The following is a 25681-nucleotide window of genomic DNA, read 5'->3' as shown; positions in this document are numbered from 1 at the left end:
ATTAGTTGGTGAATGCTACCTATAGAGTAGTTGGATAAAGCTCACTTATTGTATATAGACGGTTTCATCGGACGCACGTGCATTGTCGCGGTTACGCGTCCGGTCGGAACTTTACTTTCAGTCTCTGTTAAACGGTCTGACTTAGTGTCTAAACTAAACTCTGGAACAAATACCTAGTTGAAAATAAAAAATGTTGTCGGTGCCAATAGCCCTGTGGTTAGTGCGCCGACATATAGCGCCACTGTGTTCCCAGCGACCCGAGTTCGACTTCCGGCTCTGTGGTCCTTTTCCAGTCCTGCTCTTCTATCTCCACCCAACACTTTCCTGTCAACTCTCTACTACCACACCATCCAAAATAAAGGCATAAAAGGCCCTAAAAATATATAAAAAACATAAAATAACAAATGTTTTGGTTTCCTAAAGACGAGGGTAGACGGCGATCATGGATCACCACTTTGTGAAGGGACGTTTGGCAGCCGGTTTGTAGTTAACATTGTATAAATTATAGTACACATTTTACACAGCAACCTTAGCTCAGTGTCATTTTTTTAAACACTTTAGCTATAAAATATGAACTACGATAATAATAGGTGACAGTGAAAGGCTGATTTGCCAACTGCCACCAAACAAAAATGTGTATTTAAAAAAAAAAACCCATATTTAAGAGTTTATAAGCAGAGAAAAATATAGATAGGATCAAAAGTTTTTTCCCCAATCTGTTTGTTTGTTTGTTTGTTTATTGATTGTTTAAAAACAGAGGGTCTGTTCTTTCATTTGATATATTTGTATGTTTTTATTTTAGGAAAAAAAATTCCATTTTGTGAAACTTTTGTTAAAATTGCAAAAAAATGCTGACATGCAACTTAAAAAAAAAAGACCGTCAGGGAATGAGTTAAATATAAATAGTATCTCAAATTCAAATTGCTAATTTTCATTATTTATGATTAAAGCCCAATGTTTTAACTCTTTCCTCACCAGCATTTTCAAAAAAGTTGCTAGTCAGCGCCTGCATTTTTTATGATTTTAACAAAAGTTTGATGCCTTATAGAAAATGTTCTACTTCAAATATATAAACATACAATATTTAAATGAAAGAATAAACCCTCTGCTTTAAAAAACGTTTCATCTTACCTTTATTTGTTCTCTATTCATTACCTCTCAAATGATCGATGATCAAAACATACACAGAGTTTAAACCTACAGGAAAAACTTCAGGGTTTTATCCACCTGGTGGATAATAGGGGAAATACGGTTTGCCGGAAAAACTTGTCATTGGCAGCGAAGCGTTTTCTCTTTATTGACGAGTTAACTAATCAATGGCGGGGAAAGAGTTCAAATCAGTTTTATGCCAGCATGCCAACCAGTGCATTTATTTGCTCTTCTATGTGACTCTTGCTCTTTCAATTGGTTAGGGTTACAGTGTGTAAAATCTTGTTTAAAGCTAATGGCAGACTGTGCAGTATCAGAAATGACAATATACATCTAACAGTGTGGTCAGAATTGGTTGTTTATTGGTTGTTTTTTCATCATTTTATGTTACAAAGTTGTACTACACAAATTAATGCAAGCCACTATATATCAGTGGTCTCCAACATGGTGCCCACAGGCACCAGGTTGCCGGCACAAAGTCTTTGAGGTGCCCGCCAAAGCACATTTTATTAATAGTCTCAGTTTAAATTGATAAAACATATCAACAAGTAATATAAAATAAGTAAAACTAAACTTGTTTAGTAGACTATATCAAAAAGTAGCCCTCCAGATTGTTTTATCCATTGTGGTAGCCCTTACTAACAAAAAGGTTGGAGATCCCTAATATAAATATAACAAATTAATTTCTGAAATCAGTTTTGCTATATACAAAAGACTAAGAGGATGCCATGGTAGTATAATATAGACTTGGCAATTCGTTAGCACATCATTTTATGTGAATATGTCAGTTTTATTGGTTCCTTTTAAGATGGGCATTGTGAAAGTCAAATCTTTTATGATGTGTAAATTTTAAATGATGGCAAACATAATACGGTGTGCACAAATTAAAAGCTTAGAAAAAACAAGAGTTGAAAAAATGATGCTGCTAAACGCACTAACAGCCAATTACAAAAGACTACTGGCAGACACTTTGATTGATAAATGGGTCTTCCCGGATTGTCAATTAAATGAATTGTGTAATTTGGCACGGGTGGGTTGTCCCTACTAATTTCGTTACGCTAACAATGTTAGAGCGTTGGATTTGGTTGGGTCCTGTCTCTTCGGGAAGATGGTTCAATGCTAATTGCTTCAGCGTTAGGCTTGAGAGAAAGCCCTAAACAGCCCACAGAATTTCTAAAATGTGCTCTTGTCTTGTCTTGTTTTTCCCTTCGTGCTTCCACAGGGAATAGTGAGCAGGCCTTGTTTGCAATCTTATGTGCTCCTCTTCTCATTGCTTTTTGATTCTTTTGTACTTTTTCACGGCTGACACAGATCAAAGGGCTCAGCTCTCCACTCCAGCATCTTCCATCCCTTTCGCTCTATCTGCTCCCATCAGCCTCTGGTGCCACTCCCCTCGCCAGCCCGCCTTTCTCACACACCGCGAGCGGTGCCAAAGATTCGACTCTTTGAAGTAAACTTTGCCAAACAATCATAAAAGTTACAGAGAACATCTGACAAAGAGGCCATTCTTAGTGACATGCACTGTGTGGCAGTTTTTGGGTCCCCTCATCCGCCTCATATCGCATTTAGTCACGGCGTGTCTCTCTAGATTCATGTAAGTGGCTCAGTTAAAAGCCTCAGAAATCTTAAAGAGAATCAGCTTATAAGTTATAAAAGAAAGACATAGTATATGAGGTTTTTTAAGATTCTTGTGATTCAGGCTCTCCATAAATCTGTGCAATTCAGAATTGTGGAATTTATTGGAATAAGAGCTGTAATGTTTTGGCCAGGCGTCATAACTCTGCAGGGCAGACGTTTGTTGGCACATTGCGTTGTACGGTTTAGTTTACTGCCAGCACCTGATTCACTAATTTAGGATTATAAAAACCATATAATGGCACAAACATCTAAAAATGTAGAGCTGATTGCAATTTGCATGGTGTGAATCTTACATGTCACTTCTGAGTGCTAGGTTGAGGAAGATGCAACAGACTAGCTTGATCTAGCACAGTGGTTCCCAAACTTTTTCAGCGTGCTGCCCCCCTTGTGTACGGTGCATTCCTTCGTGGCCCTCCAAAGAAAATTTGTGACAAAAAACTCAACATTTTAATTAAAAAAAACAAACATTAAATTATACAAAAAAGTAGTGCTTTTGGTTAGTAGCCTTATTTTTTTAGGTTTAATTACACAGAATTCATGATAAATTAATGTATTTCATAATATCTCATAAAACTGGGGCCCCCCTGGCACCATCTCGCGGCCCCCCTGGGGGCCCCGGCCCCCAGTTTGAAAACCACTGATCTAGCAAATCCAAAGGAAAATTTTATGACTCATATGTTGATCTTTCATAGCTCAGGAGATTTAATGGAGTTGTCAGTTTGGTTTCATTAAAGTGTCAACTTATGTCGAGTTCAGACTGCACGATTTTGGCCCTGATTTTGACTCGCCGACAGGTTTTGAGAAATCGCAGACCAATGCCCGAAATCACAGGCAAATCGATGCTCGTGCATGTGAGTTACAGTCACGCAGTGTGAATTATCAAAAACGCGATCTGAGAGAATCGCCGACGAGTCGCCGACACCCGTGAGATATTTGGCATGCTAAATATCTGCACTGGTCGGCGATTCAAAATCATGCTGTGTGAAATGTGTTTTGACTGAAAATAACATTTGCGATGACCTACAGCTAATAGAGCAACATACAGGGCAGCTGGAAGTTCAGGGAGGAGTTATGAAGTTGCAGCCCATAATATCAGCAAGCATGGATTTGGTTAAGAAAAGGGCTTCTTTTCTTTTATCTTTGTTACAAATGAGCGCACATGCAGTTTGTATTGCAAGCTTCTTGCGGGCTACCATTTTTAAAAATAATAATCCGCAGTGTCACGTGAGAACTCCGGTCTCGCACGCTGTGGCTGTGAGACATAGTTTGCGGACCGGGACAAAGTTGTCGGCGATTCTTCCTATGGTAAAGTCATGCTGTGTGAAAACCCCTGTCGCCGATCCGTTGTGCAATGTGAAAACAGCAGTGACTGAACGCTACCCCAGATAGTCAGCAGTATGAAAAGAAATGTGACCCGACTACTAAAAACGTGCAGTCTGAACTAGGCATAAGTTCAAGATGTTTCCCCTTAAATTGCTTTAATAAAAGGAAATAAATAAAATAAAAATAAATAAAATAAAAAAGAATCAAATGAGACAAATATTAAAATATATAAAATATACTTAATATATTTATTTAGTACTTAATGAATACATTAAGTAAAATTAGGTAAATTGTTTAGATTAAAAAAGTTTATGTAGACTGTTTAGATAAAAAAATAGGATTTGGGTAAATTTATTGTGTTGTGTTTGGTTTTTTAGGACAAAATTGCACATAAAATCACTTTTAATGTTGCTATACAGCACTACATTCTTTGTGAAAATAATGCTTTGTTGATAAATTAAATAATTGTAACCATAATTTTGTCACTTTTGTCACCCCGGAGTGATGAGTTTGCATCCCTGTACTCATTACTGTGAGAGCAGAAAGTGCCCTTTACTACAATGCACATCAGGATATAATTTATTATTTTTTAGTCATTTGATCTTAATTTTATTAAGTATTTATGGCATGAATAAGATTTGAAATTATCACCTGGTTATCTCTTTCCCTTCCAGTGTCCTTTTAAATGGGACATTTTACAAGACTTTTTTAAGAAGTCAAATAAATCTTTGGTGTCCCCAGAGTACGTATGTGAAGTTCTAGCTGAAAATATCATATATACATAATTGATTATAGTATGTTAAAATTGCTACTTTTGTAGGTGTAAACAAAAATTTGCAGTTTTTGGGTGTGTCCTTTAAAATGCAAATGAGTTGATCTCTGAAGTAAATAGCAGTGCTGTGGTTGAATAGTGCAGATTAGGGGGCGGTATTATCCCCTTCTGACATCACAAGGGGAGCCAAATTTCAATGACCGATTTTTTTCATGTTTGCACAGAATGGTTTACCAAAACTAATTTACTGGGTTGATATTTTTCACATTTACTAAGTTGATAGAAGCACTGGGGACCCAATTATAGCACTAAAACATGGAAAAAGTCAACGATGATCAAAACATACACAGAGTTTTAACTGTTTTGAATCAGTGGATGCTTAAGTGTAAGTTGGGTAAGAGCGCCACCTAGTGGATAATACCAGAAATATAGATTGCTGAAAAACTGCATCATTAGCTGGGTTTCAATCCAAACGTGAAGGGAATCTTTTAAAAATTTGCAATAAAAGGAAAAACAAACAAATGTGAATTAGGTGTTTTTCCATCCAGCAGTTTGTGCGAATGACAGTGGTATTGGTAACCTAGTAACCAACAGTAAACAAAACAAGGCACGCTTGAAAAATGGAGACAGGACTGCATGTAGTCATGCAGGCACTAGCAGCAAGGGCATTGCGATGACGTCAAGCTCAATGTATGATAAATACAACTTCAGCGGAAACGGTTGGCGGTCAGTCACTTAAATTCGCTACATCAGAATTTATTACGCAATTGCGTTTCCATCTCCCATTATTCACATTTACTATTTTTCGCATATGTCAAAAACCAACTCAAGCGAGCGTAAAAACTTTTTTGCCAATTAAGGGAAATTTCCATCACTCGTTTTTGATGCGATACTTCAAAATGCGCATAAAATCATGGTGATAGAAACATGGCTATTGGCAGGGAAGCGTTTTCTTCTAATTTACGAGATAGCTTGGATTGCAGGTGGCTAGGGAATACACTGTAAAAAGTAATTTGTTGACTTTACTTAAAAAAACTTAGGAAACCGATTGCCTCAAATTTTTAAAGTAAAGTTGACAATCAATTTTTAAGTTGTTGTAGCTGAGAAGAAATGTGTTAGGACAACTCATATCATGGTAGTACACTTGAGTACAGTTAACGCAAAATCATTAGTTATGATGACAAAAAAAATGTTAGTCAAGACAACTCATGTCATGGTAGTACAGTGAACTTAAAAATCATTAGCTCCCGTCACTAAGGAAATGTCAGTTCAGACAACTGAGTTATGTTCAGTTAGCAGTACTCATTAAGGCAAGTTATCCTTACAAGGCTAAGTGTTCACAATACTAAGGAAATCTTAGGAAACCGATTGCCTTAAAATATTCAAGTAAACTTTACTCAAAAGTTTTAAGTTGTTGAAACAAAGAGAGACAACAGTTTGAATGAATCAATGAAACACTTTATTTGATTGAAACAGATCAATACAGTGAACTGCACATCCAATAAGAGAGAATTTGAATTTTGAAAAAATACATAAAAACCCAACAAATCACACATTCACCATTACACAAAACCAAGACCAAATGACAAAAAGAAAAAAATATATATTTCCATCAATAATGTAGATACACCATAAATGTAAGTGCGTGTGTGTGTGTGTGTGTGTGTGTGTGTGTGTGTGTGTGTGTGTGTGTGTGTGTGTGTGTGTGTGTGTGTAAAACAAAGAACTTCACTACTCACTGCACAGAAGATTTTTGAGTGATTGAATTTTGGGCCTTAAAGGAACACGCAGACATTTTGGGCCTCTACCCTACCCACCGTATCCCCCAGAGTTAGATAAGTCCACACACACCCCCCTCATCTCTGTGCGTCCTGCAACTCCGTCCGACGCACCCACCGCCAGCCCGGCCCAGCAAAAAGACCGGAAGTAAATGGCTCCAGCCAGCACACTGCTCCAAACAAGCGACAAATCAACACGAACACCCTCCCATTCACATGTTGCGATCTGCATAGTCACAGCGTGCACAAACAACAAGGTCATACGAGACAGACATCCCCCAACAGTATACATACAGGAAACTATATTCTCAGATGAAGCACTGATACTTGGGCGGAGTGATTAGCACAACTCTCTCCTCACCAGGGGGCTTCTCAGGTGCTGCGAACAAATCACTCCACCCAAGTAGCAGCGCTTCTATAGTTCCCTGTATGTACACTGCCAGAAGATGGCTGTGTCTCACATGACCCCGCCACCTGTACACGCTGTGACTACACAAATCACAACACACAAACAGGAAAATGTTTGCGTTATTTTGTCACTTATAGGGAGCAGTATGCTAGCTAAAGCCATTTACTTACAATCTCTGTGCCAAGCCAAGCCAGCGGTGGGCGCGTCAGACAAAGCCACAGGACACACAGAGATGAAAATGGCACGTATGGACCTATCCAACTCCGGGGAATTCTGGTGAACAAGCTAAAAACCCAAAATGTTGGTGTGTTCCTTGAGGTGGGGTACCTTCCGGGATTACTGTTAGGATCTCAATGGAGGTGTTGGCCAGTTCCGGTTCATCACAGTCCTAAAAACACAAATTACATGAGATATTACACAATTCCACATTGATATACAACCTTGCATTTAGGTAGAAAACACAAAGCAGCCACTTTAGAAAGAAGGTTGATAGGTAGTTCTGATCAGGACCAATTGAGAGTATCTCACATCTGCTCATATTTACATCTGAAGAGGCATTGGTTGATGACACATTAGCCTTATTGAGTTAGCCCTACCATTTGTTCCAAAAACGTGATAGAACACCACCTCCAATGTTTTTGTTGTAGCGAGATATTTTAAGACAACCTTTTTACTAGTAAGTCACCATTGTTTGTTTGACCCATAATGCATTATGGACCGTGACGTAGACCGGTCCAAGCGCCGCTACAAACAAAAGGCAAATAAACTATAACATTATCAAGTGAAGCGATTACCTCAATTAGCGAGCGAAATGTCTGCCATTCAAGATTTTCCAATTTGAGCCTAAACATGCCGTAAACATGGAGGAAGGTATATTTCGCTCGCTAACTGAGGTAATAGCTTATCTTGATAACGTTATTGTTTATTTGCCTTATGTTTGTAGCAGCGCTTGGAGCCATCTACATCAGTCCAGAATGCATTATGGGTAAAAATACTGTCTTTAAATATCGCTACAACGAAAACATTGGGGTGTTCTTCTATCACGTTTGTGGGGCAAAACGTTAGGGCTAACCCAAAAAGGCTAATTTGTTAAACTAGCCAGAGGTCCTTTTAACTAAAATTTCCAATAAGCATAACCTATGCATTACACATTGTACTGAGCAGTAGGGCTGGGCGAGAAATCGACTGCGATTCTCATGCGCATCTCATCAGTACAGCTGGCTCCGTGATTAATAGTAAATCACCATCACCTGCTTTCAGGTGGAGCAGCATTTACTACACAGAGCCGTATTTCACAGAGAAGCTCAGCAAAATCTCATGCATTATCAGAGGCAATTTTCCACGATTACGAACACGATTTTGCCTAGCTTCTCAGTGAAATACTTCTCTGTATAGTAAATGCTGCTGCATTTGAAAGCAGGTGATGGCGACTTACTACTAATCATGAAACCAGCTTTACTGATGAGATACGCATGAGAATTGCAGTCAATTTATGGCCCAGCTCCACTGTGCAGTTTGCATTGCATGTCGAAATTGCATATGGCATATATGAAAATAATAGGCCACTTTTATGACACTGTTGTTTCCAAATCTGGAGGTGCTGTGGCATTTGCAATATATGTGTTGTGACCCCTCTCGGCCATAGGGTTGCTGCGGTGACAGAATTTTCCCACCGGTTAATCGGTGCGTGACAACCCCGATGATACCGGTTTCACAGGGTGGGAGGGGCTTACTTTCAATTTGAATTAGATGCAACCGTTTAAACGCAGTGCTTGCGTACGCTGTCTTAAAGGAATAGTCTACTCATTTTCAATATTAAACTATGTTATTACCCCAACTAAGAAGAGTTGACACATCCCTCTATCATCTGTGTGCGTGCACGTAAGCGCTGGAGCGCGCTGCGACGCTTCGATAGCATTTAGCTTAGCCCCATTCATTCAATGGTACCAATCAGAGATAAAGTTAGAAGTGACCAAACACGAGTAGTTATACGAGCAAGTTTGGTGGTACAAAATAAAACTCGGCGCAGTAACACCCTCCCTCTCCCATTATGAGAGGGAGAAGGGGAGCGGACTTTTCAGGCGAGTCGAAGTACTCACAAAAGTGCTATTACGCCATAAAATATAGTTCCTCTTTTAAATCCGCTTAGAAAAGCGCTACGTTTTATTTTGTACCACCAAACTTGCTCGTATAACTACTCGTCTTAAATAGGAAAAACGTTGATGTGTTTGGTCACTTCTAACTTTATCTCTAAATGGTACCATTGAATGAATGGGGCTAAGGTAAATGCTATCGAAGCGACGCAGCGCGCTCCAGTGCTTACGTGCACGCACACAGATGATAGAGGGATGTATCAACAATTCTTAGTTAAGGTAATAACATATTTTAATATTGAAAATGAGTAGACTATTCCTTTAAACAACATATATCTATATTATAACAAAAATGAGTAAGCATACGGCTTCTGCCATCGTCTGGTCAGTGGCTCGCCTCACACACTCTGAAAGGAATAAATGAAATCTGACAACGGCTGCTCTGTGATGATGCGTGTTCAGCTCTGCTGAATTCAGGCAGAAGACACATTCATGTTTGCTCTCTCTAACGAAACTAAATTATTTAATTACAAAAAATATCAAAACGACGGTGAAAGACGGTGTCGCGGTGGGCAAGTGATCTAACCGGTAAGAGGCTGACACACTGGTAATCACCGTTACACCGACTATCGCGACAAGCCTACTCGGCCACTGTAAATTAGCACCTGAAACTACTTACAAAGTATGTCTTGAAGAAGTCTTTGTTCTCATCTCCAAGGAGGATGGGAAGGCCACGGAGGACTGCTGTTCACTAAGCAGTAACATCTGTATTCTGAAAGATAATTTCAAACATATCACCCATAAATGGTCAAGGACCATCAATTAACAGCTCTGAAAATACAATGTGGTTACACTATTTTGCTGACACCATTAAATCATTAATGTGCATGAGAAACGTACCCCCAGTGCGATTTGATGATGCAAATTATACGCCTTAAGTATCTGGCCGGTACATCCACCCTTGGACTTGAAAATGTCAAGACAGCGAGGAGTGTATTTGTCCAGTTCTTTGAAAAACTCGATTTTGAGGTTTTTGCTCGTTAAGCGAAAGAACTCTGACAGAACCTAAAGAAACAGACAAATGAGCATTTAATGAAGTCATTTTGGATGCGTTTTAATAACAAATCACTAGGTCACACTGGCCAGAAAACTAGTATTACACAAGCCTCGAAAATGAATATATTACTGCAACTTCTGCATCCAATCAGCTCTAATTAACGCTTGCTTGTAAGGCATAAAGGATACATGTATGTATATTGCCCAGCTACTCATTCCATTACAACAGGCTATCTGAATATAACAAATTGTATATGTATGTATTTTATGCTTAGAATTAGTCAAGGGGGTTTTATGGTTATTTGGTTCATATCATAACTTTCTATTCTGAAAGTTTCATTAATTTAGGTTTAGTATCTAGTATTTTTCAGTAATGCAGTTATTTTGGGAAAATTTTAAATAATTGCAGGCTGAGTTGAGGTGCCCTTAATTTTCTGCTTGGGCCAAAATGTTAAATAAATAACCTTAATTATTTTAAAATCACAAAAATACCAAATGCCCTTTCAATAGAAAAATATATCCCACCTTTAATATCGGAGCACATTAACAGTAAGTTACAAACCTTGAGCGGGAGCGTGAAGTGCACTTCCTGCTTGGCAGTCTCTGCATTAACGCTAATGTTAAAAACAGAAAAAAATATTTGAATCTCAAAATTAAAAATCGAATGAATATATGAATATTCTGATCCAGACCTCCTGCTTAACAGCTGAGCTAGCAGATAAGTTAAAGTTTTACTGTGCCATCGCCAGTTATAGCCGATGCACGCAACAGTTAACAAGCACATTGCGTTTGGCGATATGAATTCATATTTACAGTTTAAGAAATTTGAGATTTACAAAGTGGGACTATGGCAAGGTGGTTAGCTAGCTTTAGCTTAAACCTTACCTCACAAACAAAATTCAGCTCAGAACATTAACAGAACATAGTCCTGACTTTACTAAATTGTAGAAATACATTTAACCTACAAACAGACTGAAGTATTACATACATGGCCTCTCCAAATTAACATTTTGCATGCTCTTACCTTCAAACCAAATCCAGACAAACGTTCTTTTGCCGCGTGATGGTTCAAATCCAACGTCTCAGGAGGAACTGCGCATGTGCAATCTCTTCTTCGTTGATTTGTATTGGCGGTTGGCATCCAGCATGGTGCATTACCGCCACCAACTGTTGGGAGGGTGTGGAGACACTCATACTTCTCAAGTAAAGGTTACTGAAGTATGATAAGTTTAATTACTCTCCTCACCAAAATGCTGTGTCAACTTATTGTAAGCTAGTAGAGTCAACAAATTATGGAGCAACTAGTTATGATAACTATTTATTTTTAAGTAAAGTTAGCTATTACATTTTACAGTGTACAACCTCTGCAAATATATTCAACGATTTAGTGCTATGATAAACAATATGCTTTTTGAGTAATACGGAGTTACTTGATATCTCAGATGTTTATGTTAATCTTAAACTCAGTGTTTAGCTGTATCATGTTAGCTTGATCTCTAAACACAATGTTTTTGCCAACTGTTTAACTGAAGTGATGATTATTGAAATGCTGGAGGGAATCCTTTCAGCTAAAGATGGATGCCAAACCCTTGTGCAAAATCTCATCAGTGAGGTGCTCGGTCTCGCACGTCATTCACATTGACAGGCAGCTCTGATTCCTGTTAGTGGGACAGATCGGCAGCTCCGCTTCGAGCTGCTTGGAGAAGGTAGACAGCATGTAAATGACCCCCTCCCCCTTTTTATTCGGAAACAAATTAACAGGTAATCCTCATTTCAAAGACAGCCATATAAAAGAGAGTCATGCTTAATTTATCCTTTTTGAAGGACTAGGTTTAGGTGCACAGCCAGCCAGCATGCTGAGTGAGTGTCTTTGCTGAATAAAAAGTATGCAGACAATTAGAGAAAAATGCACTTTGTTTCAAGTAACAGTTTATTATAAAACTCCAAAGTATACAAAACTCCAACTGAGCTCCAATTCCAAATCCTGTCAGGTTTTTAGCAGCTTGTGGATTGTGTGATAGCAGAAATAGTCCAAAATTTCAGAGCAGCTATCTTAACTGTGACAGCAAGTAATGAAAGTTTATTTCAGTCAACACCGCATGTCCAATTCTCATCCCAACCTTGTTAGCGCCTCACTCGATCTTAATGCTTTATGCGTCTGGCCTCGGTTTCATTATTTCCCCCGTCCTGCTTTTTCCCGGCATACTCTACTTTAATACCGCCCGCCTCTCTCTTTCTCTCCAGAGTCATTTAGCTCTTTGTCGAAGTTTCACCGTAACCCAATAACGGCCTGGCCGGCGGAGAGCCGGACCGGGCGTGAAAGCCATCTGAAGTTGTTTACTCACTGCCTGGGGCGAATTTAATAACTTAATGATGGTTAGAAACGGCCGTGCCATCTCGCAAACAAGCCCTTTGCGTCTCGTTTGCCTGATGAGTGAAAATATACTTGCCATCACTGCATGTTTCTCGCACAATTATAATTAGTTTTCTATCTCAGAGGCTCTGTAGATATTTATGAGCTGGCGTCGTAGGGGTGGCTTGCCTCTTCGGGGTCTTCGTTGCTTGATTGAATATGCAGACTCTGGTGGAGACTGATCCAACGTGGTGTAATCTTCAAAGTGATCGCTTTTCCCAGACTCTGTGTTGTGGTAAAAGACCAGAGTTTGGAGAGTAAGGGAAAGCTTAGAGAGCGACTTTATTTCTGTAGAGAGACTCTGTGTTCAGTCAAGGATCAGACTGCAGTCCCAGCAGGCACACACACACTTAAAGCGTAACTAAACCCCTGGTCAGAGCCTGACTCCGCCTACTGGCAATATTTGAAAAATGCAAGAAAAGTGGGCAGATCCCAACGGAGATAGAGGGGACGAACTAAGCTCGTACCAAGTGTGTGGTGAGATCGTAACAAGGGCGTGGCGAGCTTGAATCTGCTTACGTCACGAGTCATTTTTTGGACTCAACATCCAATAGGAAAATTCAACTGCAGTAGCCACCGTTCAACCTGAAGAGGGCAGCACTCAGACGTTTTTACACCATATATTGCAGTATTGAAACACTTTATATCCAAAAAACTTACTAAAATCAATGACCAGCACTAATAAAGCATCATTCTTACAGATCATTACCTAAAAAAAGTTGGTTTAGGGTTTAGTTACTCTTTAAGGATGTACTTAAAGTCCATGTAAACTCAATTCAGAAAATTGTTTCTGAACACATGTTATACATGTTAGAAATGTATTGCTGAAACACGTTACAAAGACTATATAGTACTGAATTGTGGAGTTACACCGTTAAACAGTTTGTAAACTTCTCTGAGTTCAGGATTATTTGGGGGGAGCTAAAACGGTGGCTCGATGACGCACTGGAGCCACTGAGCATGGCCCCGCCCCTAACACAATCACGAATATCCATTCATGTTGTAGCGGTATTTAAAAGTTGAAAGAGATGGTTGGTTAATTTTTCATACTGTTGTTTAGTTTAATTTGCATAAACATTAGAGGTCTTCTCGGGTCCAAAGAGATGTACCAGATCCGAATTGCACACACGTGAAAGAGTTCGGGTTTTCTTGGGTCCGTTCGACACAAAAAAACAATAATTTTAAATAACCTGAGACCCGCTGCCACTAGTGATGTGTGGGTTGTCTCATAACCCGCAGGCTCCGCGGGTAACCGGCGGGTCTGGTTGGGGCCAGTGAAGAAATTGTCACTTTATTTGCAAGCTGTGGCGGGTCATTTAAACATGATAAAAAAACATGATTCAATTCCTTATAGCCTATATTAAATATTTGGAAATAATGTTTTCATTTGATAATGTTAAAGTACGTAGGGCTACGTAGCAATGTAACTTGCGTTATGTCTAAACTTTTTGCTTCACGTCACGAAAGCGCCATGCAGCTTGCACTGCCAGCCACAACAACAAAGCAAACGGAGAAATAAAAGTGATGAAAGATGAGGTGTGGGGTAAATTTAGGTCGGGAATTTATGAATAGATAATAAAAACCCTGCTATGTTGAAAATGTTTATTATTATCCTATCTTGTTTTTAATATGAACATGCAGGTTTCAATGGTTCATAAGCGCATGTTGTTGCTAGTTTACAGGGCGATTTAATCTAATGGTTTTTTTTAACATTTTTGTTTTCATTTACATTACAATGCCTAGTATGTATATTTAATGGCTGTGGGTGCGGGGGCCGGTTGTAAAAATAGATACAGTGGTGCAGGCCAAATAATTTCATAGAAGCAGGACCCGCGGTCAGTGTTGGGGTAACGCATTACAAGTAACTTGCATTACATAATAATATTACTTTTTTGAAATAAAGAGTAAAGTAACGCATTAATTTATAAAAGTAATGCAAGTTACTTTTCAGTTTAAAGGTGCTGTGTGTAATTTTTAGAAGGATCTATTGACAGAAATGCAAAATAATATACAAAACTATATTATCAGGGGTGTATAAAGACCTTTTATAATGAACCCTTGTGTTTTTATTCTCTTAGAATGAGACATTTTTATCTACATACCGAGGGTCCCCTAACATGGAAGTTGCCATTTTGTGCCGCCATGTTTCTACAGAAACCCTTAATGGACAAACTTTTTTTACGAAGCTGTCTCAGAAGATGACATGTTTGTCTGGTGGTGGCTACTGTAGCTTCTCTATGCGTTTTAAATGCAATGGGTGAGCAGTTACTTGAGCCACTAAAATTTACACACTGCACCTTTAATTTGATTAAAGTCGGGGCCGATGGTGTAGTGGACGGTGCTCCGACACATGGTGCCGACGTACTTCTGGCGACCCGAGTTCAAATCCCGGCTCTATGTCCTTTGCCAATCCCATACGTCTCTCTTTACCCTATACTTTCCTGTCTTCTCTGAAATTACTATCTATCAAATAAAGGCAAAAATGGCCCAAAAAAAGAACGTAATTTTTTTTTTATTTGATGTAAAAAATTCTTTAATTCCTTTGAATTATAAGAAAATAATGCACACTTGCGGTGTTGGGTGTGCATTAATTGCTAATAATTCAACGGCCTGTCGTCAATTATTCCTTATTAACGTATAATCACACACACTATTTCTTAATGCAGAACTTCTCTGTCATAAAAACACCTGCAAAACCTGAAAGAGATCAACCCTCAGGCAAGTAAGAAAAAGTAGCGCACAAGTAACTTAAAAATAATGTAAGCATTACTTTCAATGAGAAGTAACTAAGTAACATAATTAGTTACTTTAATGGGGAATAACTTAATATTGTAAAGCATTACTTTCAAAAGTAACTTACCCCAAACACTGCCCGCTGTTGAAAAAAACCCATCGCTAGCAGCCACTAATATTATACCCAACCTTTGTTCGAGGCACACATGAAACTTTTAGACCCAAACCTCCTCGAGGACGGGTCGGACCTCGGCTTTTCAGATCTAAATGGACCCATGAAGACATCTAATAAACATGTCATCTTTTCTGAAATAAATTTTATTTTTGTATTCCAATTATTTATTTATTTATTTATTTATTAGTCAGAAATGTCTTTGCTTTGCCTCGCCGACAGGCGCCTTCGGAGGAAACAGCAGGTGACGCAACTATTACTATTATTACTGATCGCTGTGTGGACTTTGCAAGCAATGCTCTGCCAACTGAGCTTCAGGAACAAAAAAATAGAATAAAGATAAAGGATAAGCAACATGAATAAAAAAAATCAAAACAGCACAGCTTCCATCAATCCCCCTGGATGAGCCTCCAGATACCATGAGTCAATGTGCAGAAATGTGCAACAAACCATTAACCACTGTGACCTCAGCAGTGAGGTCTAATAGCATACATTAGCATGCATCTACATAAGTAAAACTCTGGGTTAGAGCAGCGCTCTCTTGATTATGATACAGTAATTATATTGCAAGGTGGCAGACGGTTTGCCTGTTGTTTGTGAATGAGAGCGGTGCATTGGAGCAGGTGATTAGAGTCTGGCCCTGAATTAGCAGATGGTGAGGAGGAGAGAGACCTCCAGAGTGTCCGTGGGAGCTCCGCAGAGAAAAAAATAAGCGCAGTGGAAGAAGCTCATAACAGGACAACGTCTCGTCATACAGGGAGTGCAGAATTATTAGGCAAGTTGTATTTTTGAGGATTACTTTTGTTATTGTACAACTACAGTGCTCTTGGTCAATTCAAAATGTTAACAAACCCTCAAACCTGAACATTTAAGTAGTTAAAGTGAAATTTTGGCTTTATTAAGAGAATATTTCTATGTACATCATTATTAGGCAACTATTAGTGTGCAGAATTATTAGGCAACTAAATGAAAAACAAAAATTTTACCATCTCACTTGTTTTTTTTTCGACTGTTAAGGTGAGAATAATAAACAAACTCTACATTTACAAAAAAAATTAATAAAACAATAAAAAATAAAAAAGATATAGACTCAGTGACCAGTATAGCGACCCTTCTTTTCGATAACAGTCACAAGCCTTCCATTCACGGATTCAGTCGGTTTCTTGATCTGGTCTGGACCGGCATTTTGTGCAGACGCAACCACAGCCTCCCAGACACTGTTCAGAGAGGTGTACGGTTTACCTTCACTGAAAATGTCCTGTTTAAGAAGGGATCAAAAGGTCTTAATAGGGTTTAAGTCAGGTGAATAAGGGGGCCATGTCATTGGTTTTTCATCTCTGGGGCCTTTGCTGGCCAGCCACTCAGTTGAGTGCTTGTGGTGTATGTGATGAAGCGTTGTCTTGCAGAATAATCAGTCTTCTTGGGGGATGCGGACTTTTTCCTGTGCCACTGCTTGAAGAAAGTGTCTTCTACATTACAGGCAGGCAGGCACAGACAGGTATTGTTAAACATGAGCTTGTTGGACCTTTTTGGGTTGAAAATGGAAATAAAAAACAACTCTCAGACCTACTGCCAATTTTTAGAGGACGCTTTCTTCGGGCAGTGGTGCAGGAGGGAATCTGCATCTTTCAATAAGACTTTTTTGTGCGGGACAACGCTTCAGCACATGCATCAAAGTACTCAACTGAGTGGCTGGCCAGTAAAGGCCTTAAAGGTAAAAAACTAATGACATGGCCCCTTCTTCACCTGATTTAAACCCTATTGAGACCTTTTGATCCCTTCTTAAGCAGGACATTTACAGTGAAGGTAAACCGTACACGTCTCTGAACAGTGTCTGGGAGGCTGTGGTTGCGTCTGCACAAAATGTTGGTTCAGACCAGATCAAGAAACTGACTGAATCCGTGAATGGAAGGCTTGTGACTGTTATCGAAAAGAAGGGTCGCTATACTGGTCACTGAGTCTATGTATTTTTTTATTTTTTATTGTTTTATAATTTTTTTTTGTAGATGTAGAGTTTGTTTGTTGTTCTCGCTTTGACAGGTGAAGGAGGGACAAGTGAGATGGTGAAATCTTTGATTTTCGTTTGGTTGCCTGGTGGTTCTGCACACTGGTAGTTGCCTAATAATGATGTACATAGAAATATTTTCTTAATAAAGCCAAAATTTCACTTTTACTACTTAAATGTTCAGGTTTGAGGGTTTGTTAACATTTTGAATTGACCAAGAGCACTGTAGTTGTACAATAACAAAAGTAATCCTCAAAAATACAACTTGCCTAATAATTCTGCACTCCCTGTATATTTCTATATATTGCAGATGTTTCTATTACCCACCCACACATACACGTCTGATCCCAGAAATCTTAACATTACAACCCAAAACCATCTTTCTATGCCCTAATTCTGTCATAAAAGCATGTAGCAAGTGTACTGTTACAAATCTTAAAAGTCCCCATTTACTCCTCCCTGCCCTGCTTACTCCTGTCTGTCAACCACTCGGGCGTCTTAAAATTACGATTGCGTCCCCTGAGGTACGAGTCTTTTCGTCTCCTTTGGTTTCAAACGCAAGCTTTGTCCTGACAGACTCGGGTTTGTGTGTTTCTAATCACCCTCCTGATGTGCGATTTGGACCGCACTTTCGTCCAAATTCGGCGGCTGTCTCTTTGTTGATAGCGTGGCATCCGGTCTGCTCTGCACGGGGTATATTTGCATTTTCATTGTAACTGCGGCTCTGGAAATCTTCAATAGCGGGCGGCATTATCACACTAGAAAGAGAAAATAACTGTACTTTTTACAAATTGAACACTTGAAAAGTGTTTTTCTCTTTCCACTGCCTTGTCGTGTTGGAGACAAAGGCTTAGTCCTTTACTTTGATGAAGAAGTGGTTTGTTGTGACTTAGTACTGCTGGAAAGGATTGTTAAATAGCTTGGCGCCGGAGAAAAGAAATGGGACAAGTAACGAATGATAAACAATGGTCTAAATGGGTATGAATTATAAATGTTGCAGTTTACTTAATTTCTTTCTTTCCATTTGCGTTCTCTTATAAACTCAAGCACTCGCTCATATATATGTCCAACGGAGGGCATTAATGCTTGCTTGTTCCTTTGGCCGCTTGTCACTACATCATTTCAATGAGCTACAGTATAGAGGATTTGTTACCTTCACCTTTTATTCCCTTTGAGCCTCTGGTAAATGCTGAATCTCACAGACAAAATTTGTGGTCTTTCTCCGGCGTGTGCCAATACACAGCGGCCCAATGCATTTTCTCTGCACACCTCACAAAAAGATGTAATGCATGCGCAGGCCGTTTATATTTCAACTCGCCTCCATTCTTCCCTAATCATGCAAAACCACAAAGTCATTTTCAGCGCCGTAAGGTGTAAGATTGTGCTCTGTTTGTCTCTGTGATATTGAGAGTGAGGAACACTTAGTAATTATGCTTAATGATCTTTCACAAATGTACAATCTGCCGCTATGAATGGCACAGTTCAGTAGACTTTATGACAGTTAGGAAAGGGGTTTATTTGAGAAAGTGGTTTAGTAGATGTGAAAAATCCGAGGATTATATTAAGGAAAACTCTGTAGTGCCATGTGTTGTCCCATGCAGTAGCTGGTAGGCTGATGATCCAGATTTTTGCGTGACTCTCGTGCTGAGATGTTTCATCGCGTAAAACAAACAAACAGAGCTGCATTTGGATCAAAGAGTTTTCTGAAATGTTTCATCAAAATCCCGTTAAATGAGCACCACCATCCAATACCACATACCAATAACACTTCTCTATACGATTCTCTGATTCAGCACGGTATTGAAAGGATTGAGACACATTAAAGTCACTTGGGCATAACATTCACAGCATACCTAATAATGGAGGTTTAAATTGGCGATGATTTTGAAAGGTGGGTGGGAAATCTATACATTTGGAGAGCTCATATGCAAAAGTAGCATTTTTATCAGGTTCTTATGTTAAGGTAAAGTAGTTTCACTTTGATGACAATGAAAAGGTTATTATTCAATAATTGAAATGACTTATTTTCACAAATGTGACTTAAGTCATGTCATTGGTATTTAACACATTTTTCTGCAAAACATCTGGCAAAAAGTCTCCAATCACTCGTCACTGTCCCTTTTGAATAAAGGTAAAAGGATAAAAACATTTGTCAGTATCCTAATATATTCTGTAAACCTCTTTTAAATGAATATTCCATTTTCTTAAAAGAAAAATCCAGATAATTTACTCACCACCATGTCATCCAAAATGTTGATGTCTTTCTTTGTTCAGTCGAGAAGAAATTATGTTTTTTGAGGAAAACATTGCAGGATTTTTTTCATTTTAATGGACTTTAATAGACGCCAACAATTAACACTTTACTCAACACGCAACAGTTTTTTTCAACGGAGTTTCAAAGGACTACAAACGATCCCAAACGAGGCACAAGGGTCTTATCTAGCAAAATGATTGTCATTTTTGACAATAAAAATAACAAATATACACTTTTAAAGCACAACTTCTCGCCTAGATCTGGTCGTGATGCGCCAGGTGACCCCACGCAATACGTCATGACGTCAAGAGGTCACAGAAGACGAACGCGAAACTCCGCCCCAGTGTTTACAAGTGTGTTGAAAGAGGACCGTTCCTACGTTGTTGTATGTGGAATGATACTAATTAATGTCTTTGTGTCAGTTTATTGTTTACAATGGTCCGCAAATGTGCGTTTTATATATGTAACACGTGACCTCCCTTACGTCACTACGCATTTACGTTAGGTCGCGCTGGACATAGAAGAAAAGTTGTGGTTTAAAAAAGCATATTTTTTATTTTTCTTGTCAAAAATTATAATAGTTTTGCTAGATAAGACCCTTAAGCCTCGTTTGGGATTGTTTATAGTCCTTTGAAACTCCGTTGAAAAAAACTGTTACGTGTTGAGTTAAGTGTTAATTGTTGGTGTCTATTAAAGTCCATTAAAATGAAAAAAATCTTGGAATGTTTTCCTCAAAAAACATAATTTCTTCTCGACTGAACAAAGAAAGACATCAACATTTTGGATGACATGGTGGTGAGTAAATTATCTGGATTTTTCTTTTAAGAAAATTTAATATTCCTTTAACCAGGTAAAATACTCTTACACTGTAACATACACGTGCCATCGCCAATTGTTCTTCTGTGCACTTAGAGGACTTTGGTAAAAAACTTGTGCCAACAAACCGGCATTTAAAGCGAACGTTTTTGATGAACGTATAATATGTGCCCAGAGCATTTGGTCAATATTGTTATCTTATGTTTTTAGTCCTTGTATTTGTTTCGTTTATGTTGTTTTAAAAGTGTGTTTTTTATGTTGTGAGTTGTGTTTTATGTCTTATGTTCTGCAGAACAGGAACCTGCTGGAACCAGTTTTTAAACTGAGTCAGGCCCGTTTAAATTGTATCTTGATGTTACTTTTTAACCTTTCCAAATGAAATGAAATTAAATGAATTTTAGATAGGAGTGTCGTTTAGTGGCTTTTGTGTATGAGCTCTTCATTTGAATTTTAAAAGCCCCCCTAACCCAAAAAACGCACTTTTAAATGTGTTTCCTTCAGAAAATGAGTCGCCAGTGTGTGTGCAGAAACATCATGTTTATTATAAAATCCATCTATTCTTCTTTGTGTAATCTCCTTTAAACTGCAACAGTAACACAAATCAGGCTGTTGGTGATCCCCTATCAATTTGATGTCACATTGATTACGCTCAACCATAACCGCTCACTGACTCCGCCTTATGAGCGTGTAGTTCAACCTTCTGCCAGAGACACATGTTTTGATGTAGTCTAGCACATATGTAAACTCTCTACCTCCTAAAAGGGGAACAGAAGTTTTCTTTGCATTTAAAGGGGAAATATGGTGAAAATTTTACTTTTTTCATGTTTAAGTGCTATAATTAGGTCCCCAGTGTTTCTATCAACCTAGTAAATGTGAAAAAGATCAACCCAGTAACTTAGTTTTGGCAAACCATTCTCTGCAAGCATGTGATCAAATAGGTCATTGAAATTTGGCTCCCCTTGTGATGTCAAAAGGGGATAATACCGCCCCCTAATCTGCACTATCCAACCACAACACTGCCATTTAGTGCAGAGATCAGCTCATTTGCATGTTAAATGACACATCCAAAAACTCAAACCTACAAAGTGGCAATTTTAACTTGCTATAATAAATTATTTTATGATCTTTTAAGCTAGAATTTCACATACACACTCTTATTTATTTGACATCGTTTAAAAAGTCTTGTGAAATGTCCCCTTTAAAGAAAGACACACAAAAACAGTGCATTTTTCATTTCAGCCACAAATGGCCATGTTCAACATCGTTTAATGAAAGATCTGTGGTGTATTTTGAGCTATAGTTTTACAGACACATTCTGGGGATACCAGAGACTATTTTAATATTGCTGAAAACACATAGGTTACGGCCCTTTAATGCTTTAAATTCTGATTCTGATATTTAGAGACTTGATGTGTGAAGCAATTATAAAATAATAGTCTCTTTCTATAGCTGCTATACCAGATATAGTGCTTGGACTAAATTTCTGTGATTTCTTTCTTTACCTCTCATCTTTTTTGCATGTAGGAGGTTGGGATTGTCATATTAAACCCAGTCCCCCAAGGCCCTCGTTGCTCGACTAACACCCGTGCATTCAATGTCAAGTGTGATGTATTTTTCACTCAGTGCCCTGCATTATTGAGGAGCTTATGCAATACGTAATTTGTGCAACTCCACCATGGCCATGTCAGAGACCTTAGAGCTGAGTGGGAGAGCTGGAATCATCTAACTCAGTACTTTTTCTAGTGTGCTTTTTGCCTTTTCTTGTGTGGGAGTACGAGATGGACTGGTCAGTTGGTTATTTGGTCAGTAATAAACTTGGCAGCTGCCCTTAACCACTTAAATCTAAAATGCATAATTTTCAGCCCAACCACTCCTTAATAAGCAAAGGGACACGTAAGCAATTAGTCAGTTGAATCCTCAAAATGTGTAAACATTGTGGATCTAAGCTGCTTTTAAAGGAGGCATTTCACAAGACCTTTTTAAGATGTCAAATAAATCTTTAGTGTCCCCAGAGTACGTATGTGAAGTTCTGGCTCAAAATATCACATAGATAATTGATTATAGCATGTTAATATTGCCACTTTGTAGGTGTGATCAAAAATGTCTCGTTTTGGTGTGTGTCTCTTTAAATGCAAATGAGCTGATCATCTTCTGACATCACAAGGGGAGCCAAATTTCAATTACCTGTTTTTTACATGCTTGCAGAGAATGGTTAGTTACTGGGTTGGTATTTTTAACATTTTCTAGGTTGATAGAAGCACTGGGGACCCAATTATAGCACTTAAACATGGAAAATGTCTGATTTTCATGAAATGTCCCCTTTAAAGCATTACTGTTTTATTGGGCATCCCAACACAGCCAGATTTACTCAGCCTGTGTAACTGATCATTGGGTGATTGGGAATGTTTGAGAAAATTATAAATGAATTAAAGAGGCATCTAAAGCAGCTTTTAAAAGTCATACATTTTCAATATGTGACTAAAGTACTATTTGCACAGGATTCATATTATTTGGAGGCCTCGTGTGATTTAGATAATACCCCCCTACATCTGAGTTTCGTGTGGCCAGCAAAGCAAAGTCTGTGATTTTACTCAAAATTACTGACTTATCTCCCGAATATGTTGAGGTTTTGCGTAACACTATGTCCTATACATGCAACGCGGGAAAAGGTACGTTTTCCATGTTAATTACAGTTTTTGTTCTGATTAGCCGCGCCGTGATGCCGCATCCATTGTCAGTTTCGAAATGGTCTTGCGATGATCTAATTGAATGAATTGAATGCACATTCTAAATAGATTTATAATCAAACATGTACGAAGAGGGCATAGACGTTTAAAAGCATAAATATACAGTATAAGAAGCGGAGGGATGGTCTCTGTACAGTATGTGTGTGCACCGCACTCCTCAGCTGCAGTGTGAGAGGTGCAGAAACAGAGAAAAATGAAATAAAAAAGCGCACAGCCTTGAAAAAAATGATATACGATCCCGGCAAATCCTGGCCAAATTACAGAGATGCCAATTCCCACGGGAATAATATTATCACAGGACCTCAGTGTTCTGCGAAATATGGTAGGTCATTTGCGGGAATTTTTACTTTACAAATTACAGACATGGTAGATTCGCACGGGATAAAGAGATTACTGACTCCTCCGCAGTTTTAACATATCACTAGAGCTCACCAGGTAATCCCGTGCGAATAAAGCTTAAGTCTGTGAAAACCTAGTTGAAATCCAGCTTTCTTAGCATGAAACGATAAAGAAACTCATAAAGCATTATGTTTTTGCGCAAAGGTCATGGGTTGGATCTCCTGTTAAGATGTAAACCTTAAAGTAAGTCACTTGAAAAAGCATTTGCCAAATGCATAAATATGAAACACTACCTGTGAAGTTGTTGACTGACCGGGCATTGAGGCAGCTGCCTCGGCTTTTGGACACAGCCATTATTTTTGCAGTTCCCTTTGGCAACACCAGCGGTGCAGAAATTACACACTTCACCTTTAAAACAATGGTTGTACCCTTTTGTATATGACAGGGTGTGTGAACTCCAGCAGTCCATGTGAATAATTCAAGGTGGGAATGTGTGTAAAGATTGCGTAAAGTGTGTTTGGGAGACCCTGGAGAGCAGGTCACCGCGAACCTGAGGGCAAGTGAGGGTCTCTCTGCTTGGATGGACTGATGCGAGGAGAAATGTTTGGGTGGAGGAAAAGAACAGAGGGAGTTGGAGAGACTTCCATCATGTTCCCGTCTCTGCGGCGCAGGGCCCTGGGCGGAAATGTCGGGCTAAGTGGCATGATGAAGGAGGTTCTGCCACGCTCGATCACTCTCTCCTCCATCCCTCTATTCGTCCGACTGACAGCGCAGACCACCCTCGCTGATAGATGGATCGGGTGAGGAGCGCAGAAGGAGGCTTTTAATGGTCTCTCTATTCATTTATGAGCGTGAATGTTATTGCAGAGAAAGGCTGTATCGGTTGAAAAGCAATCCTCATTATCTGCTGAAAGTGCTCACCAACTACCCGGACCGTTGATAGTTTGCATGCAAAGAGGGTGTGTGTGCGTGCGTGTGTGTGTGTGTGTGGCTGGATGGCAGACAGGGGAAAGCTCCGTGCCGGCACATTTAACTTGGACCTTGTTAGTATTGATTTTCCCCAGATCAAGCACCCATTCATTTATAATTCATTCTCCTTTCAAAACAATCAAATGGGGAGGGTTATGAAAAACAGTTAAGAGCAGGACAGGGCATTAAAGAAAGAGGAACATATTAAAAATAATGGTATTAGGGATAGGCTCCAGCCCTCCTGCACAGTATATGCGGGTTTGAAATAGATGGATGGGGTATTGGGAAATCCGTACAGTGGGATCCAAAATGAGAAAATCGAATTTAAACGTGGAAATAAATGAAAAGTTTTAGGATATGGGAAAGTATCATGAACAAACGTTGAGGTACAAAGCGTGAGAGAGAAAATAGTATCTTGGTAATATAATTAGCAGTTTTTTTGTTTTAAATTAGAAACTAGTGGTTGACATTGAATCTCGTGGTATCGATTCATGTCTACTGATACAATGCCACGTGTAAAATATCAATATGAGGTACCTTTATTTGTGGACACTCCACATTTTCATGTCCGTCTACACATTTCTGCTAAGGCACGCATTTTTGTTTATTGCAAATATGTGTACATGTCTGTCAGATTGCAATGCAACAACAAAACACTTTGCTGACTGTTTTCTAAATATCGATAAATCAATCAATATATCCCTTAATCGAAATTACAGAATTTCGAATTTTGCTGAGCTAATCAATATCATATCGTATTATTACGAGATGTCCATTTTACACCCCTTAAATGAAACCACTGTATGGGAAACTGCATTATGTACTGCAATCTCCCCTATATTGTAATGATAAAAGGAAGAGTCTCATTACTTAGGAAACAGATACACAGATAAGGAATGCAACACTCCTTTGAGTCGTTCGCTGTAGTCCGTCACGGATAATCTTGTTGACGGGTATTAATGAGAAAGTAAGCCGCTAAACTTTGTAAGCATCTTGCAGCAATTCAGTCCACACA

General features: G+C 38.9%; 1 protein-coding gene and 1 long non-coding RNA gene across 13 annotated transcripts in view; one reads left to right on the top strand and one right to left on the bottom strand.

The window, feature by feature from the left end:
- The window catches only part of gpc3 (glypican 3), a 160858-nt gene that overhangs the window by 14209 nt on the left and 120968 nt on the right, over positions 1-25681 (top strand). The window lies entirely within an intron of this gene.
- On the bottom strand, positions 7255-11572 carry LOC129426555 (uncharacterized). 4 transcript variants are annotated; one of them, XR_012357947.1, is made up of 5 exons: positions 11243-11572; positions 10781-10832; positions 10063-10227; positions 9842-9934; positions 7255-7457 (listed from the first exon to the last, which is right to left on the bottom strand). It is a non-coding gene; the product is annotated as an uncharacterized lncRNA (long non-coding RNA). The 4 variants fall into 4 exon arrangements; XR_012357946.1 differs by having other exon boundaries at positions 10063-10832; XR_012357945.1 differs by lacking the exon at positions 11243-11572 and having other exon boundaries at positions 10781-11048.

Source organism: Misgurnus anguillicaudatus, chromosome 16, assembly GCF_027580225.2.
Source record: "Misgurnus anguillicaudatus chromosome 16, ASM2758022v2, whole genome shotgun sequence".
NCBI lineage: Eukaryota > Metazoa > Chordata > Actinopteri > Cypriniformes > Cobitidae > Misgurnus > Misgurnus anguillicaudatus.
The sequence above is the reverse complement of the archived record's forward strand: the minus strand, read 5'-3'. Positions and strand labels throughout refer to the sequence as shown.